The following is a 6,361-nucleotide window of genomic DNA, read 5'->3' as shown; positions in this document are numbered from 1 at the left end:
GACAAAGCTTACCGCTAGCTAGCTAGCTAGCTGCAAACACCGCGTACGGAAGGCTGAACCGAGTTATCGTGTTGGAAGTTTTGACTGATTGACTATCGTGCTTTATTTCTGTTTATCTAACATTTTCATTATTTGTTACCTTTGATTTTAAATAAAACTAAACTTATCGCGGCAATCGCGGACGGTTTGTACTGAGTGAAATGGAAGGCCCGAGACCCTACGACTTCGAGCCGCAATACTCGGCCGAAGAAATTGCTCAACGAGCAGAGGAACGTCGGCGCACGGGTTGCAGCAGCGAGAGAGACAATAACGGAGCCGATGTTGAGCCACCGCCACCACCACCAGATAGACTGGACAACGATAACTGGTGCAGTTGTGGAAATTGTAGAGTGATGCCAACGCAAATAGAGTGCATATGTTGCCACGAGATAGGAAACTGCCGCCAATTTTTGTCTCCGTCTGTGAACTGTATTATAGATAATGAAGATTTTTCAAAAGTTTGCCTGGAGCGTGCGGTGCTGAGAACTGCGCTTGTTGCCCGCCTGGACAAGCGAGGTCACCGAGGCAATTTGCCAAGGATCCTTGAAAATGAGTAAGATAGCATAAAATTCTTATTGACATTTATGTCCAAAATCCAAATAGTTTGGTGCACAGGCCTACAGAGAAATCATTGCAACAATCAATTCAATCATTTGTGACTTTCATATACATGTACAGTACAGTATAAATTGGGGGACGTCTGGATTAGCCAGGCGGCCTCTAACTGTTAGTGTTAGAGAGTAAAAATCATTTACTGACGTAAGATTACTCCCAATGAAGCCAGGTATTCCTATCCATTCACGTGCATGTAGGCCGCCAAAACCTGAAACTTTCTCCCCCGAGATTTCTACTTCTAAAAGATCTAATGTTAACGTTAGCCCTAAATCATGTAGGATGGGGGGTCGGGTGTCCGGACACTTTATATTTTTGAAGCCTTCTTTTTTGTCTTTGGATTACACTAAAAATATGAATTCAATAGTTGTAATCATCTTCTTGTTCTCTATAATATTTCCTGACATTTTGTACTAAAAATTGATAAAACTTCCCTTGGCCTTGTAAATTTTTCCAAATGACTTTCTAAAATTGATCGTCCGGACACACATCAACTGGGTATACATGGGATGCAACTTCATTTCCGACCTTTCTGCGCCATCGATTTTATTTTTAAACAAGAATTCATCAAAAAAATGAGAAAAATATGACAAGACAGAAGAGACTTGCCCGATGGCGCAGAAATGTCGGAAATAAATGATTTTTACTCTCGAGAAGCCGCCTGGCTAGCCCGGATGGGGATTTGTCCAGTCCACCTGTAGTCACACCAGGTCAAAATTGAATACCGTAGGCGTAATCAAACAATCAAAATCACATTACACGCATGACCAACATGAAAGAAATATTACAAGGGCTGACTCACCAAGATGAAGTCTCTTAAGATCATGTGCTGTAGAAAATCAATGCACTTTAGAAATTTTTTTTTATTTTTACAAATGTTTAAATACTACAATTTGTTAATAATTTTTTCTATTTTGGACATCTTTCCCCACCAGATCCTACAGATACTCTGCATATCGTCTCTTCACCTATTGGATTCATGGTCTTCTGGGAAGGGGTGTGAGGAAGGTGATACCATCTTGCGCCGTCTTGAAAATTCATTCCATCTACCCAGCAGCGGACGGTGTTTATACAGGATTTAGTATTGGTGATGATGGTGAGCAGCAGATGGTACCAGAACATTTTGCAATATGAACCTTTTTGCTAGCCTACAGCATACAGTTATATGACCCTTCTTATATCCCAAATGAAACTCCTGCCTTCTTTTGCTCTCAGTTAATATGTGTACATTAAGACAATTTTGTGATAAGCTGTCATGGGATGAAGTTGGGAATCAAATGGGAGCTTTGAAAGTGATTTTTTTCTTCCCACTTTGTAATTCAGAAAATAGCATTAAAAACTGACAAACTAAAGCTTTTTGAAGAATAAAATCACATCATTGAACATAATGCTAGTATGTAGAACAAAACAAATGCTATATAAGTCTGAAAACATTTTGTAGCAACATTCTTTTAGCTCATGAGATTTCACTCTGATAATGAGTGCATGTTGAAAAGATTCAGTATGCAGTACACATGTACAGTATAATGTCCCATAATGTATGTCCATACATTATTTTCCTACTTTGCTGTATCAAATGCCTATTCATTTTATTGTAAATGTGTCTACATGTAATTGAAGTTTTCATATATATTTTTGTATACTGTATAATGAATTACATCAAAATAGTGATTTTACACCTTTCCAGGATTAAAAATGAAATTACATGTACATATAACTCTTGCATTCATTCTAAAATTTTAGGGTCAGACAGGAATATCTAGAGCTTTAGAGACAATGGCGGTTCATACATTGTACATGCAGAATTCACATCATGTACTACTGTACCATAATGTTTGAGCATGTGTCTAGTTTTTGTAATTTAAGAATACATGTACATGTTTTTAAAGTTTGAATCCATTGTCTGATTCGTAATACACAGAACATTAAATTCTGTAATATGAAAACATATTGTGTGAAAGAAATTACCTGGTACTTGCATGTAAGAACTTACGGTACACAGAACTTGACAGAAGGGCAAATTTACAGTTTGAATTTCCAAATTATAAGCTGGAGGATGCCCACGTTAGCTTTCTTATAATCTTTCATTTTAATTTGTTTTCTGTATTGCAGTACATGTAAGATTTACTTATGTTTGTTTTATGCATTACGTTTTTATATGACAAATTTGACAAAGAAGGTTTTGGCAACACAATGGGAGTAGGTCATTCATTGCATGCAGTTCAATGTTTATAAAAAAATTAAAAGGTTGTACATGTACATTGCATTATGAAAGATTAATGACTCTACATGTACCTGTAAGGTGTTCTCTCTGGATTTGTCTACATGTTGTACTTTTAACAACGGATACATTATATTGTTGAAGGCTGCATGTACATGTAAGTTTTTATTTTTTTAAAGGTCAAGAAAACTACCATCACTTGAGTGCAGAATAGCATTGTCTTGTTTCTACGAGAGAAAAAATTGTCAATTTACACATGACTGTCTGGAACCATATAAAAAAAGACATTGTGAAAATTATTTGTTTCACATTGGCTCCTGGCATACACATTTTAGTGAGAAAAATTATGTTTATAAAGCTTTTTGTTGTTGTTGTTGAATGCAAGGTCAATTGCTCCAGTTGGGAGGTTTTAAATGTTGCATGGCTGTTCACCTTTGTCAAAACCTTGATATACATATACATTTAAACCAGTATTCAGTGGTGACTGGTCATATTTGTTGCAAATCTTGCTCACCCCTCATATATGTTTATGTTAATAATTTTTTTTCTCCAAATTTTAATGCATCTTTAGGGAAATGGGTGGGTGGGTGGTCAGCCTTGCCTCAGTCATTCTATTTTGCAGATAAAATGACATGCAGTTCAGGCACTCTGTCCCTTCCTTTTTTTCTTTGAAGTAATTACATTTATTTTCGACATATTTCTCAGATGAGATATGATTATGCAGAAAAAATATATATGGTTGCACTGCCATTGTTATGACAAATACATGTACAGTTGGAATATATTAAAATAGGAATGAAATGTTGCATTTTGTAATAGATGTTGGTACACTAACTTGTATTACTTTGTAAAGCAATTTTAATTTAAATTGACACACTCGAGTTAGAATGTACATCATACATGCGACCTACATTATGCATGCATGTGTGTTTTGAAATGGATTTGCTGTAATGGCAACCTGTTATTACAATGCTTATGGTAAAAAATGAAGATCAAATTTCTTTTTTTAATTTTGTAGTATCGTTTAGAAAATGCAGCACACACTAAGTACTGTATCATTAGTCTTTGAATGAAAAGGTGCACAACACACTTTTAGAATATATCGGACATTTAGTAACAGTCACTAAAACAGAGATAACTGCTTATTTTCCTTTTTTGTAAAGTGCTTGTGAACTGTTCCATACTCATGGGGCTAGGATTATCAATCACCAATTTATTTTCAGTTGTTTCTGTACATGTAAATAAATGCCATTTTAATTTGTTTTACATGTATATTAAAATCATTATTGTAGAAAAAAGTTACAATTTCTATCATATATGTGTGTCATTTTATGTTAATAAAATTTGAAAAATACTTGACTCAAAACATATTTGACTCAAAACATATTGATGTGCATTATGTAGACTGTTGGGTAACAATCATACCTGTGTGAGAAAGAGGACGTAGTCTTGTGTACATGGATATGAAGAATTTTATTCCATTAGGAGCTAAATCCACTTTTGGAGCTATTCTGTAAATCAAGGATTTTTAATTCACCATTTTCCCTGATCCACTGCTATTTTATTTTGATATATGAAGAGCTCACTTGCAAAAGGGATTAGGTCCATTTTTCATCAAATTTGATTTTTTTTTCTCAATGTATAGATTTTTAGTAGCTCTATAAGATGATACCAAAGAAAAGTTGAAATTCCCATTAAAAAGTGATATAAAATGGCAACGAAAAATCACTTTTTTTTCAAAAGGGGTTAGGTCCATTTCAGTTTAGTTGCAAAAGGGGTTAGGACCACACAGAATTTTTTTGGAAAAGAATAGTTTACAAAAATATCAAGACAGGTGGATTTCTTTATACCCCATTTTATTTTCTCATGGTAGGGTATCATGAAAATTTAGTTTCGCATAAGAATATTGCAATATGGGAGAATTAAAAAAATAATTTTCTTGGCGTGGACCTATCCCCTTTTGCAAACTGATGAGCTCTAAAGCTTTTTGACAAATGAGCTGTAAAGAGCTCATTTGTCAAAAAGGGTTAGGTCCATTGTTCATAAATTTTTATTGTTTTCTGTCTCAAATCCTCTAAATTTTAGTCGTTCTGATGAAAACAACGAAAATTTGAAATTCACATAAAAACGTGAATAAAAGTGGCAAAGAAAAATCACCTATTTAATCAAAATAGATTGGATTCATTTCAGTTTAGTTGCAAAAGGGGTTAGGTCCACAATGATAATTTTTAAAAGAATATATAGAAAAAATTGAAGATGGGTAGATTTTTTTATACCCAATTTTATGTTCACATGATAGAGTAGTACATCATGACAATTTAGTTTCTCAGAGTATTGCAGTGAGAATAAAAAACATGGTTTTTCTTGGAATGGAAAAAGTGGACCTAACCCCTTTGCAACTAAACTCTTCATATATATACAGTATTTATATATACGATAGTGCTGTCATCTCAAATGAATTAAATCATGTTTGAAAAAATATAGCATTCAATATCTATTAATAATAAAAGAAAATCATGCATTTAGCTCCTTTTGGAATGGTTGAATGCCCATTTTTGTCCATTTCAACATTGGAAATTTAACAAGCAACACGTAATCAGAGTACATTTTACATCATTTTGGATGTTTATCCATTTATAATTTTAAAAAGAAAAAAAACCTTTTCTACAGACAGCTACCTTTTGATCTTTTATTCCAAAAGCAGCTAAATAAAAAAATATGAGAATTGTAAAATTCTGTAATTTTCAACAAAATATGCACTGATGGTGTGCACTTGTATCCACATCATGTACCTAAAAATTAAAATGCATGACTATATGAAAAGTAATTGACCTGGTAAAGGATTAAGCTCCTTATGGAACAAAACTGTTTTGGATTTAGCTCTTTTTGGAACAAAACATTTTACCAAAAAATTTTACCAACCTTCCCACTCTTTGGGTAAAATTTTTTACCCAAGACCAATTTTGGTCAAAAGTGCATTTAGCCCCTTTTGGAATCAAGCTCTTCATATGTATTTCAACATACATGGACACGTGTAAACTGATAACACGAACATTTGAGTAAGCAGGTCACAGGGTAAGCCCTTGTAAGCATTTTTTTTTTCCAATGGTGCAGTTCGAAAGTAAATCCACCCCAACATCAAGTTGATCCCAACATATACAAGTCGCATATAAATATATATAAAATTGAAGGTAATTAAAACATATATACATTAAGGGTGTGACATTGAGAACCTTTTTCGCAGTCTCTTGATGCCAATTTTTTTATGACTATGTCATTTTATAACTGCTCTCCAAAACTGCTGTACATGTACAATGTCATCATAATTTGGAAATATCTTTCTTGTGTACATGTATTTTGCAAGACTTTCAGGACCTTCTTCATGTAGCCCCTTTGTTCCAAATAGAATGAATAAACTTGATGTTGGGTGGAATTGACCTTTTATTTCAACTTGTACACATTTCCATATTACCATAACAAGATGAGCTC

At 33.9% G+C, this 6,361-nt stretch overlaps 1 long non-coding RNA gene across 1 annotated transcript; it reads left to right on the top strand.

Moving 5' to 3' along the window:
• On the top strand, positions 1–4,240 carry LOC129256458 (uncharacterized). Its single transcript, XR_010293927.1, has 2 exons — positions 1–592; positions 1,587–4,240. It is a non-coding gene; the product is annotated as an uncharacterized LOC129256458 (long non-coding RNA).
• The last annotated feature ends 2,121 nt before the right edge of the window (positions 4,241–6,361 follow it).

The sequence above is a fragment of the Lytechinus pictus genome, chromosome 6 (assembly GCF_037042905.1).
Source record: "Lytechinus pictus isolate F3 Inbred chromosome 6, Lp3.0, whole genome shotgun sequence".
In the NCBI taxonomy this organism is placed as follows: domain Eukaryota; kingdom Metazoa; phylum Echinodermata; class Echinoidea; order Temnopleuroida; family Toxopneustidae; genus Lytechinus; species Lytechinus pictus.
The sequence above is the reverse complement of the archived record's forward strand: the minus strand, read 5'-3'. Positions and strand labels throughout refer to the sequence as shown.